The sequence below is a fragment of the Camelus dromedarius genome, chromosome X, assembly GCF_036321535.1.
Source record: "Camelus dromedarius isolate mCamDro1 chromosome X, mCamDro1.pat, whole genome shotgun sequence".
Lineage (NCBI taxonomy): Eukaryota > Metazoa > Chordata > Mammalia > Artiodactyla > Camelidae > Camelus > Camelus dromedarius.
This window is the reverse complement of record NC_087472.1, coordinates 64275280-64289229: the sequence shown is the minus strand read 5'-3', so window position 1 is coordinate 64289229 and position 13950 is coordinate 64275280. Positions and strand designations below refer to the sequence as shown.

At 36.0% G+C, this 13950-nt stretch overlaps 1 protein-coding gene across 1 annotated transcript in view; it reads right to left on the bottom strand.

Moving 5' to 3' along the window:
• The window catches only part of EDA2R (ectodysplasin A2 receptor), a 126629-nt gene extending 113576 nt beyond the window's left edge, over window positions 1–13053 (bottom strand). The window contains exon 1 of the mRNA XM_064483082.1: window positions 12854–13053. The gene's annotated coding sequence lies outside the window, so the exon portion shown is untranslated. The remainder of the gene's footprint in view (window positions 1–12853) is intronic.
• Between the last annotated feature and the right edge of the window lie 897 nt (window positions 13054–13950).

The following is a 13950-nucleotide window of genomic DNA, read 5'->3' as shown; positions in this document are numbered from 1 at the left end:
TCCAGAACCTTAGGCCACAACCCTGCCCTATCAAGGATAGTGACTGCCACTGAGCATAGAAGAATCCCCAGGTCACACCTGGCTCTGAATCTAGTCTTTCCATCTCCAGCCCTACCTCCCTCCAAGGGAGTAGCTGTCAGCACACCCTGGGGGAAGACTTGACCCATGCTTACTTCAGATCCAGCTATCCAACAAAGCCAGTGGGCACACCTAGACTGCCTAGGGACACTCTTAGACAAGGACACATCTTCAAAACCAATATAGGTAACTATTTCACTTAATTTCATAGAGACAGAGAAAGCTAAGCAAAATGGGAAGACAGATAAGTCTGTTTCAAACCAAAAAAAAAAAAGGGGGGGAATGTGAAAAACCCTAATAAAATAAGAGCTAAATAATTTACCAGATAAATATTTCAAAGTATCAATAATAAGAATGCTAACTGAACTTGGGAAAAGAATTGATGAACACAGTGAGAATTTTAGCAAGGAACTGGTAAATACAAAAAAAAAAACAAAAACAAAAAACAAAAAACAAACCAGAGCTGAAAAATACAATACCTGAAAAGAAAAAAAAATACATCAGAAGGAATTAACAGTAGACTAAGTGATACAGAAGAACCTATAAGCACTCTATAACACTGAATAATGGAAATCACCCAATCAAAACAGAAGGAAGAAAACTGTTTTAAACTGAGGATAGTTGAAGGGACCTCTGGGACAATATCAAGCATCCTAACATTCACATTTTGGGGATCCAAGAGAAAGAGAAACAAAGACAGAAAATGTATTTGATAAATTATGCTTAAAAACTTCATAAACATGAACAAGGAAAAAGATATCCAAGTATAGGAAGCACCGAGAGATCCAAACAAGATGAACCCAAAGAGAACCACACCAAGACATATCATAATTAAAGCAGAAAGTTAAAGAAAGATAAAGACACTTCTAAAGGCAACAAGAGAAAAACAGAGTCAAATAAAAGGGACCCTTATAAAGCTATCACCTGATTTTTCTGCAGAAACTTTGCAGGCCAGAAGGAAGTAGCATGATATATTTAAAATGCTGAAAGGGAAAATCCTACAGCCTAGGATACTCTAACCAGTAAACTTACAATTCAGAATTGAAGGAGACATTGATGAACTTCTCAATCATCAAAAACTAAAAGAATTCAACAACAATAAACCTACCATAAAAGAATTGTTAAAGGGTCTTCTCTAAGTGGAAAAGAGAAGGCTACAACAGTAAGTAAGAAATGATAGGAAAGGAAAAGTCCCATTACCAAAGGCAAATATATAGTAAAGGTTATGGATCAACTACTTAAGCAAATTAGTTTGAATATTAAAAGACAAAGCTGTAAAATCAGCTATAACTACTATAAACAGTTAAGAGATAAACATGAAGATGTAAGTACAACATCAGAAACACAAACTATGGGAGAGGGGAGTAAAAATGTAGAACTTTTAGATTGTGTATGAACTTAAATAACTATCAGTTTAAAACATGTAGATATAGTTATAAGACAATTTACACAAACCCCATGGTAATTAAAAAATCAAAAACCTATGATATATATACAAAGACTAGAAAGAAAGGAATGCAAGCATACCATTAGAGAAAATCACCATCTCATAAGGGAAGAACCTAAAAAAAGAGAAAAAGAACAGAGAAGAACTACAAAAACAAGTAAAAAAAAAAAAACAGCAATAAGTACATATTTATCAATAATTACTTTAAATTGAAAAGGACTAAGTGTTCCAATCAACAGAAATATAATGGGTGAATGGATACAAACACAAGAACTATAAAGATGCTGCCTATAATAGATTCACTTCAGAGATGAACATACACAAAAACTTAGTCAGAGGATAGAAAAAGATATTCCATGCAAATGGAAGTGACAAGAAATACTCATATCATACAAAGTAGACTTTAAGAAAAAAGTCTATAACAAAAGACAAAGAAGGGCATTATACAATGATAAAGGATTTATCAATAAGAGAGGAGGATATAGCATTCAGTAGCATACATGCACATAATATAGAAACATCTAAATATATAAAGCAAATATTAACAGACATAAAGGGAGAAATTGACAATGATACAGTTAACAGCTGGGGATTTTGACACTCAACTGACATCAATAGACATATCATCCAGACAGAAAATCAATAATGAAACAGTGGCCTTAAATGAAACATTAGACCAATTGGAATTTCTATAGGACATTCCATCTAAAAACAGACAAATGCACATTTTTTTCCAAGTATACATGGAACATTCTCCAAGATAGGTCACACACTAGACCACAAAACAAGTCTCAAAAATTTTAAAAGAATAGAAATTATACCAAGGAAATTTTACAACCACAACATTATAAAACCAATAATCAATTACAAAAAGAAAAATGGAAAAAACACAAACATATGGAAACTAAACAGCAGGCTGCAGAAAACAATGGGTCAATGAAGAAATAAAAGAGGAAATCAGAAATTACCTTGAGACAAATAAAAATAAAAACACTTTCCAAAATCTATGGGATTGCAGTAAAAGCACTTCTAGGAGGGAAGTTTATAGCAATACAAGCCTACCTCAAGAAATGAGAAAAATTTCAAATGAACAACCTAACCCACTATGTAAAAGAATTAGAAAAAGAAGAATAAAGCACAGAGTCAGCAGAAGGAAGGAATAAATATCAGAGAGGAAGCAAATTATTTAATAGAGACCAAAAACAATAGAAAAGATCAATGAAACTAAGAGCTGTTATTTTTTAAAGATAAACAAAGTAGATAAGCCTTAATCCAGGCTCATTTTAAAAAAGAGGACCCATATAAACAAAATAAGAAATGAAAGAGGAAAAATAATAACCATTATCAAAGGTATACATCATAAGAGAATACTAAAAACAGGTATATGCCAACATGGGTAACCTAGAAGAAATGGATAAGTTCCTAAAAACATACAAACATTAAAAACTGAATCAGGAAGAAATAATCTGAATAGACTAGTCACTAGTAGTAAAATTGAGTCAGCAGTCAAAACACTCCCAATAGAGATCGGCCAAGATGGTGGAGTAGAAGGACACTCGTATCTCACCCTCTCCCGCAAATACACCAAAACTCACATCCTTGGACCCACCCAGCCAACCAGAGCACCTGTTGAGCTCTGACAGAACATCACCTTCTTCAAAAGACAAAGACACCATGAATCCAGTAGGAGAAAAGGAAAAGAAGAAAGAAGAAAAAGCAAAACAGTGTGGGACCCGTACCACAGGGAGGGAGCAGCAAAGGAGGAATAACACTTGTTTGCTGGGTCTCCCCCTCTCCAATGAAGAGATCAATGGGATGGAGGGGGAAATTCTGAGGCTCGAATATGTACTGAACAGCACTTGACCAACAGAACTAAATTAAAAGGGCACAGAGGGTGTCCACAACCCCCAGCCCTAGAGACAAAGCGGCAGGTAGGGGATGGGATAGGCTGCCCAAGCCAGCTGGAGAACTGGGGTAGGTGGCAGAGAGGCAACCCCAGGGGACTGGAGGGTGCTGTGCACCATGGCTGGGAGGGTGTACAAAGCAGAACAACCTGGGTCCTCCATAAAATATGAAAAAAAAAAGCAACTTGGCTGGTGTGCCCTGGGGAGAAGGGTGCCATACCCTCACCTCTGAAAACCCCAAGAACCAGTTTTCAGGAGAAGAGAGGCGGGGCTCAGCCACAGCCACCATATCCTCCAGAGCTTAGCTCCCAGGCAGAGGGTTGGGTCAAAACCTGAATTCATACCTAGGGGCTTAGCAACCTCATAGGTGAGACAGAGACTTGTTTACAGCTGGAGGCAGATAGGATTATTCAGCCCAGGCACCTCTGAGAACTCGTGCCTCCAAGACAAACAAGGAGCTGAGTTCTGACATGGAGCAGGGTGAGTGCTGTTCTGCCATCATCCCTGAGCCCTCCTACAGAGCATGGACCCGAGGTGGAGTGGGCAGCCAGGAGACATTGGGACCCAGCGGGACCCACTCACCTACTGTGAAGGAGTGCAGCACCTGACCACGGTGCTGGTAGGGGTAGTGACCTGCAAGCCTAACTTGTACAAGTGCAGCATCTGACCCCAGTGTTGGGGGGTACAATCTCATTGCCAACAGGCACTGGGAGCAGCACAGACCAGGGGTGCCAACAGAGGGCCTCTGGAAGGAGTGAGCTGAGTTTTCACGTAGAGACAGAAAGACCTATCAATTAAATCATTAAGAGCACAGTCTCCACGAGAACACATCCACATATTTTTTCTTTTTTCTTTATTTCTCAGTTTTATTTTCTTTTACTTTTTAAATTTTTACTTTTAAAACAATTGAATATGTCTCTGTTTTTAATCCCTTACAAATTTTTAAAATATTTTTATTCTTACTATTTTGTTAAACTCTCCTCAATTTCATTTTTATTTCTCTTGGTTTTGTTCTCATTGATTATTATCAGTTTTCAATTTTTGTTGGTCTTTTCTCTGCTTTTAAAGATTTTAAAATACGTCACAACTTGATTTTTAGTTTGCTTCAACTTGATCTTCTGTTATTGATTATATGCTGTTTTCAAACCATTTTTCTCTATTCTTTCAAAATTCTCTCTTTTTTTTAGGTTTTATTTCTGCATATGCCTTAGATAAATAAATAAATACACTTTTTAAGCACCACAATAGGTAACTGATACTCCAAAAGTGACAGTGCCAGAGAGATATGAGCAAGATGAAGAAGCAGAGGAACCACTAAAAATTAAAAGAACAGGAGAAATCCCCTGAAAGAATGATCAATGAAATACACATTGCTAGCCTACTAGATAAAGATTTCACAAAAGGAGTGATCAAAGTACTGAAGGAACTAAAAGAGATAGTGTTTAAAGATATAAAATATGTCAAAAATGAAATTGAAGCTATAAAGAAGAGCCAAGAAAAATTGGCAAACTCATTTGCTGAGATGAGAGCTGATCTAAAGGCTGTACAAAGCAGGCTAGATAATGCAAAGGAATGAACAAGTGACCTAAAAGACAGGACAACAGAAAGAACAAAATCAGAACAGCTGAGAGAAAAACAAATTAAAAACCAATGAAAACAATATAACGGACCTATAGGATAATATAAAGCATGCTAACCTATGCATAATGGGGGGGGTCACAGAAGGATAAGAAACAGCAAAGGGGATTGAAAAGTTATTTAAAGAAATCATGACTGAAAATTTCCCAAATCTAAATAAGGAATCAGATATCCAAATACAGGAAGCACAGAGAGTCCCAAACAGGAAGAACCCAAACAGATCCACACCAAGAAATATTATAATCAAGATGGCCAGGGTTAAGGATAAAGAAATGATCCTAAAGGCAGCAAGACAAAAACAAAGAATGAGTTACAAGGGAACCCCTATAAGGATCTCAGCTGATTTCTCTATACAACCACTACAGGCCAGAAGGGAGTGGCAAGATATATTCAACGTTCTGAATGAAAAAGAAAAATGCAGCCTAGGATACTTCATCCAGCAAGGTTATCCTTTAGAATAGAATGAGAGATAAAGAACTTCACAGACAAGCAAAAACTAGAAGAGTTTAGCAACACTAAACACATGTTAAAAGGAATATTGAAAGGTTTACCCCCCACCCCCCAAAAAAAGAAGAAGAAGAAGCAGGATGCTACAGAAATGAGAAAACTGTAACGGGAAAGGTGATAACTCCCATGAATTACAAATAGAATAAATATAAAATTGTAAAAGAAGACATCTAAATCATTAAAGATGGGAGAGAGAAGCAAGAAAATATAAAACTTTCTTTTTTCTTTTTTAAATTTTTTGTTCTCAGTAGGATGAGTTTAAGCTTACATTACTATCTGTTTAATACAAACAGTTATAGTAATGGGTTCATAGACTTACAAAAAAGGGTAACCATAAGCCAAAAACTTACAAGTGAGTTACAAAAATGAAATACAATCCAACATAATACAAAGGTAAATGATTAAACCACAAATGGAAGAAGAAAGGAACAAAGAGGAAAAACCAAACCAACTACAAAAGTAAGTTTAAAATGGCAATAAACACACATCCATCATTAATTACTGTAAATGTCAATGGACTAAATGCTCCAATCAAAAGGCACAGAGTGGCAGACTGGATAATAAAGCAAGAACCTTCAATATGCTGCATACAAGAGACCCACTTTAGGGAGAAGGATACATTAAGATTGAGAGTGAAAGGATGGAAAAGGATATTCCATGCAAATGGAAATGACAAGGTAGCAGGTGTAGCAATACTGACTTCAGACAAAATAAACTTTTAAATAAAGATCATAAAGAAAGATGAAGAAGGACATTTTTAATGATTAAGTAATACAAGATGAGGATATTACACTCATTAATAGATATGCACCCTATATAGGAGCACCTAAGTACATAGAGCAATTACTAAGAGATAAAGGGGGAAATTGATGTGAATACAATCATTGTCAGAGACTTTAACACCACATTAAAATCACTAGACAGATCTTCCAGACAGAAAATAAATGAGGCAACAAAGAAATTAAATGATACAATAGAAAATTAGATTTGGTGGATAATTTCACAAAATAGAATATACATTCATTTCAAGTGCACATGGAACATTTTCTAGTATTGATCATGTACTTGGGCACAAAAGAAGCCTCAACAATTTTAAGAAGATAGAAATTATCTCAAGCATCTTTTCTGACCACAATGCCATGAAACTAGAAATCAACTACAGAAAAACAAAGGAGAAAAAAAGGAAAGCATGGAGATTAAACAACATCCCACTCCTGGGCATATATTCAGAAGGAACCCTAATTCAAAAAGACACCTGCACCCTAATGTTCATAGCAGCACTATTTACAATAGCCAAGACATGGAAACAGCCTAAATGTCCATCAACTGATGACTGCATAAAGAAGTAGTGGTATATGTATACAATGGAATATTACTCATCCTTAAAAAAGACAACATAACGCCATTTGCAGCAACATGGATGTCCCAGTAGAGTGTCATTCTAAGTGAAGTAAGCCAGAGAGAGAAAGAAAATTACCATATGATATCGCTCATATGTGGAATTTAGAAAAAAAAGAAGAAGAAAAGAAAAAAAATGAACATAAATATAAAAAGAAACAGACTCATAGACATAAGAAACAAACTTTTCGTTGCCCAGTGGTGAGGGTGGTGGGAAGGGACAGACTGGGACTTAGAAATTTGTAGATACTGATAGGTACATATATAGATAAACAAGATTATACTGTATTGCACAGGGAAATATATACAAGATCTTATGGTAACTCACAGTGAAAAAGTATCCAAAAATGAATATATGTATGTTCATGTACAGCTGAAAAATTGTGTTCTACACTGGAAATCGACACAACATTGTACACTGACTATAAGTCAATCAAATAAAATTTAAAAAAAAAAACTCCCTGTAAACAAAAGTTCAGGACAAGACAGCTTCACAAGGGAATTCTACCAAACATATAAGCAGCTAATATCCATCCTTCTCAAACTATTACAAAAAACATAAAAGGAGGAAAAACTCAAAAATGCATTCTATGAGGCCACTGTTACCCTGATTCAAAAACAAAAACACTAAAACAAGAGAAAATTATGGGCCAGCATCCCTGATGAATATTACCACAAAAATTGTCAGTAAAATATGAGGAGACTTAATTCAACAATATATAAAAAAGGCTTATATACCATGGTCAAGTGGGTTTTATCCCAGGGATGCAAAGATGTTTTTTTATCCACAAGGCAATCAATGTGATCTACCACATTAACAAAAAGAAGGATAAAAATCACATGATCATCCCAATAGATGGAGTAAAAGCATTTGACAAAATTCTACATACATTCATTATAAAAAAAAAAATTCTCAGCAAATGTGCCAGAAAGGGAACACATCCCAACACAGTAAAAACCATTTATAACAAAAACACATCTTATATCATACCCACTGAGGAAAAGCTGAAAGTTTTTCCTCTAAAATCAAGTAAAAGACAAGGGTGCACACCCTCACCACTTCTATTTAACATAGTACTGGAAGTACTAACCACAACAATCAGGCAAGAAAAATAAATTACATCCAAATTGGAAGATAAGAAGTAAAACTGTCCCTGTCTGTAGGTGTCATAATATTATATATAAAAAACCCTATGTCTCCACAAAAAAAAAAAAAGCCTATTAGAACTAATAAATGAATTCAGTAAAATTGCAAGATATAAGATCAATATATAGAAATATATTGCTTTTCTATACACTAATATGGATTACCAGAAATAGAAAGCAATAAAACAACTCCATTTAAGATTGAATCAAAATAATAAATTACCTATGAATAAATTTAACTGGAAAGTTGGAAAAACCCATATTACGATAACTATAAAGTTATGACGAAGGAAATTGAAGATGATACAAAGAAACAGAAAGGTATCCCATGTTCATGGATTGGAAGAACTGATATTGTTAAAATGTCCATACTACTCAAAGCAATCTACAGATTTAAGGAAATTCCTATCAAAATACCTATGATATTTTTCATAGAACTAGAACAAAGAATCATAAAATTTATATGGAACCACAAAAGACCCCACATAGCCATAGTAATCTTGAGAAAAAAGAAAATTTGAGGTATCATGCTTCCTGAATTCAGACAATACTACAAAGCTACAGTAATCAAAATAGGATGATATTGGTAAAAAAACAGACATATAGATCAATGGAAATAGAGAGCCCAGAAATAAACCCATGTATTATGGTCAATTAGTCTACAACAAAGGAGGCAAAAATATAAAATGGGAAAAAGACAGTCTCTTCAATAAGTGGCACTGAGAAAATTAGACAGCTACATATAAAAGAATAAAATTAGAACATTTTATCATATGATACACAAATTCAAACTCAAAATGGATTAAAACTATAAATATATGACAGGAAAACATAAAACTCCTGGAAGAAAACATAGGCAGAACACTGACAAAATACATAGCAATATTTTTTTTTTAAATCTGTCTCCTCAGACAAAGGAAAAGAGCAAAAATAAACAAATAGGACCTAATTAAACTTAAAAGCCTTCGCTCAGCAAAGGAAACTATTGACAAAACAAAAAGACAACCTATTGAATGAGAAAAAAATATTTGCAAATGATAAGACCAATATGGGGTTAATATCCACAGGATAAAAAATAGGTCATACAACTTAGCATCAAAAAAACCCAATTGACCTGATTTTAAAATGGGCAGAAGACCTGAATAAACATTTTTTCCAAAGAAGACATACAGATGAGCAACAGGCACACAAAAAGATGCTCAACATCACTAATCATCAGGGAAATGCATATTAAAACCACAATAAGATACAACCTCACACCTGTCAGAATGACAATCATCAAAAAAGACCACAAATAACAAATGTTGGCAAGGATGTAGATAAAAAGATGTCCTCCTACCCTTTTAGTAGGAATATAAATTGGTCAGCCACTAAGGAAAACTTTATGAAGTTTCCTCAAAAAACTGAAAATAGAACTACCTTATGATCCAACAATTCCACTTTTCAGTATATATCTGAAGAACATGAAAACATTAATTTGAAAAGATATATGAACCCCAATGTTCACAGTAGCATTATTTACACTACCCAGTATATGGAAGCAACCTCAGTGTCCATCAAGAGATGAATGGATAAAGAAGATGTGGTGTATATATACAATGGAATATTACTCTGCTACAAAAAAAAATGAAATTTTGCCATTTGCAACAACATGGATGGGCCTGGAGGGTATTAAGCTTAGTGAAATAAGGCAGGCAGAGAAAGAAAAATACTGTATATTATCACTTATATGTGGAATCTAAAAAGTAAAACAAATGAATAAACAAAATAGAAACAAATTCACAGATATAGAGAACAAAATTAGTGGTTACCACTGGGGAGAGAGAAAATGGGAGAGGTAAGAAAGTGGTAGGGGACTAAGAGATACAAATTGCTATGTAGAAAATAAATAAGATACAAGGATATATTGTACAGCACAGAGAATATAGCCAATATTTTACAATAACTTTAAATAAGTATAATCTATAAAAAATATTGAATCACTATGTTGTACACCTATAACTAATATAATAATTTGTAATTCAACTATGCTTTAATAACAATAATGAATGAATTAATTAGTTTTTTTAAAGGATAGTAAAAATGAGATTCCACATGCTCTTCCAGATACTTTCCCATTTTTCTCTCCTTTTCATAGCTGAATTCTTAAAAGAGCTGTTTGCATTAACTGGTAACACTCCCCACCTTTCATGTACTTCTCCACCTATTCTAACCTGCCCTCTTCCTACATAGCACCACGCAACTTCAGTTCTTGCAAGGTGCCATGTGATCTCCATGTCAATAAAGGCAATAGACCTGTCTCAGGCTTCACCTTATTTGACCCTCCTTCACCTCAAAATTGTCCTAAGTGGCATCCCCAATCTTCAGATTTGCTATTCAGCAGGCAGAGTGATCTTGTCAAAACTCAAATCTGACATCACTTCCCTGATGAAAACCTTTCAGTAGCTTCTCATTAGTTACAAGAAAAAGTTCAAATTTTTTCTGTGGCCTATAAAGCTCCTTCCTACCTCTCCACCTTTGTTTCATACTACTGTGTCCTGTGTTCCTCTATGTGCTAACCACATACTGGCCTTCTTTCTGATTCTCAAATACATCACTCTACTCATTGCCTCAGGACTTTGTACACAAGTCTCTCCTCTACCCAGACTCCTTCCCTTCCCTTTATCTAAGTAATCCCTATACATTCCTCAGCCCTCAACTCAAACATCACATCCCCAGGGAAGTTTTACATGACCCTGGATTATGTGCTCTTATAGTATACTACTCTTCTCATTTTCAGAATTTAAAATTTTAATTAATTTAGTGTGAATCACATATTAATATTGAGCTTGGTACTGAAATGAAAGTTGCATGAAGGCAGGGGCTGTGCTAGGGACTAAGATATGTACTGTATTCTCAGTACCCAGTGTAATGCTGGAAACAAGGTTGGTGCTCAGTTAGCATCTGTTAAATGAATGGATAAATTGATGGGATATAAGAGTTATGGTAGAAAGAGGAATCAGATTATAGCCAGGTTTCTGGCTTTGGTGACTAAGTTGCATGATAGCACTTCGGAACTGATGCAAGGGTAAAATGATTAACTTGTTTTTAGAAGAAATAGTTGGAGTTGCTTGTGAAATATATGGTAGGCAGTTTGATATATGAGCCTGGAGTTTGGAAAAGCAGCCTGGGCCATGGACATAAATTTAATAGCCATTAGCTCCAGGTGTTGGTTGAAACTGAGTGAGGGGATAAGATTATCCAGGGAATGAGTGTAACATAAGAAGGCGAGAAGGTCAATGATCTATCTTTGTAGATAAGAAGTAGGCAGAGGAAAATAAACCATAGAAGACTAAAAATGGATAAGGAAAGGACAGAAAAGCTAAAGAAAAAAATGAGAACAGTATGGTACCTTACAGGTCAACAGGTTTAAAAGTAACACATGGGTCAGAACAGTAGCTTTGCCAACAAGTGGGGCACTGATAAAATGCTTAGGGAAGTAAGTTGATAGGTGAAACAGAAGTGAAGGCATTGAAACCCTGAATAAACAGTCCTCTTCCTTGAAGCCTGCTGTTAAAAGGAGAGAAAGAAGGTGATAGCTGGAGAGAGACCAGTGCCAAGGAAAGCTTTTATTTTCCCTTTAACACATGAGAAACCTGGACAAGTTTGAATGTTAGTAGGTCACATTATAATAAAGTTATCCTTCTATAAATGCGATTGGGTTGCCCAATATGCAATTTGCTCCATGGCACATATGTTCAAGCCCAGGCTGGGTACAGAACCACCTGAAGATTTCTTTTCTCAACTTATAAAATGAGAGTCAAAGTTAGAGGCTTTAACTCAAGTTTCCATAAGGTCCTTTGCTAAAGTCTATCATGGCATAATGAAAAGAGCACTAGGCCAAGAATCTGGCAGACCTGGTTCTAGAATCCCAACTCAGTCGCTGATCAGAACAACCTTACATAAGTTATTTAACCTGTCTGTGTCTCAGTTTTCCTTATGTGTAAACCAATGTCACAAAATCATAAGGAGGATCAAAAGAGAATGGATGTTGAGAGTGTAACAACATATATACACACACACACACACACACACACACACACACACACATATACATATATATGATATATTATATACACATTGACACTATAATGCTGCCAAGGGTCACTAATACTAAACTCTTGGGGAAGCCATTAAATTATTTTTAGTTAATGAATACTTATTATAATAAATTTTAGTTAATAAACTCATTTTATAACAACCCTGAGAGGTGGGCACTGCTATTATCCCCATTATACAGATGAGGAGCTGAAGCACAGACAGATTAAGATGCCTGCTTAAGGTCACACAGCTAGGGATCTTAGTAAAGATGTGAAATCAGAGAGTCTGGCTCTGAAGTTTTGCATAATCATTATGGTATGGTATGTTATTTTTGGAAAAATCTGCTGAAAGCTAAGGACCCTCTCTCCCCTAAAATGCACAGAAATTCACAAATGTGTGTTTTTATATACTATTTCAAGGAGTTCACTCACTGACCTTTACCACTGCCATAAATCCCTGCCATGTAGTTTACCTAGGTATCTCAGATTAATACTCCTTATTGTACAGTCTAAACTCCACCAATCTTAAACTCAGCTTCAAATCTTGTCATAATAGCCCAGTTCTAGAAACAAATAGGGAACAGCTGCAGCCTTCATGCTACACTCTACCGCTGCCTACTGGACTGTCTGCAGTAATGACAACAACATCACCATACCTGTGTCTTAGAGACCTCTTTAGAGTTCCCGAATCGCTTTCACAAGAAGGTGCTGTCACAGCTCGAAGTTCCAAAATCCCAAACCCAGGAGCCAGCACCTGGGGCCCATCCTCTGCCATTGCTGCCTAATCTTTCCCGTCATCCTCCACAGCATACTCACGCGCGAGCCAGGGCATCGCGGCCATTTTAGCTTCTCGGACTGTCTGTGTCACCAAGAACTAGGGAGACAGCTTTTAGGATTCAGCAGAGGGCGCTGGAATACATCTTTCGTGTTGGATGCTGTGTTTATCCAAACAGGCGGAAATCTCAACTTTGTGACCTGTTTTTAAGGGATTGGACTGCAAGTTTTCTTCACAGACTGGATAAACTGCTTAGCATGCACCCACGCAAACACTCTTACCATTAACCATTCTTGACTTTCTGACCGACGAATGTTCTTGTGTTTGTTTTTAGTAGTAAAGTTTACAAAACTCTGGAGTTATAAATGGAAAAAAACAAAGGGCTCCGTTCGCCAGACCCCAGTTTAAGACCCCCTCTTCTAATTCTCATTTTCTTGCTTTTCTCACTTGCTGTCCTCATCCCTGTAGTCGTTTTTTGCTGACCATACTCAGCTCCAAAAAAGGGAGTGGTAATCAGAGTACTGGACAGAGAATCAGGGCAGACCTTTAGATTTAAGCTTTCCCACTTTATTAGCTGTGTGACCAGTCACTTGACCTCTCTGGGATCTCAGTCTATAAAACAGAAAGAGGTTGATTAATATTGGAGGATCTCTATGGGCCTTTTCTGACCTTCTAGGATAAGAGTCTTATCTCTTCTTTACACTTCCAAACTAGTCCACCCCTACCTTAATTCCCAGAATGACATCTGTAAAATTGGATTGCACACTCTTGCTGAAATCCCCTAATGCTTCCTTTTTGCCCACAAAAAAGCTCAAACCCCATACTGTGACATTGAAGACCTTCACAGTCTTGTTTCTTCTTCCCTCCCTGACCTCCACCTTTGCTATTTTACTTCCAACACCAGAGTTTAGGTGACATGGATCCATCCCACTGTAAAACAAACAGAATTAGATGCTGATTTAATCTTCATCCCAGCAT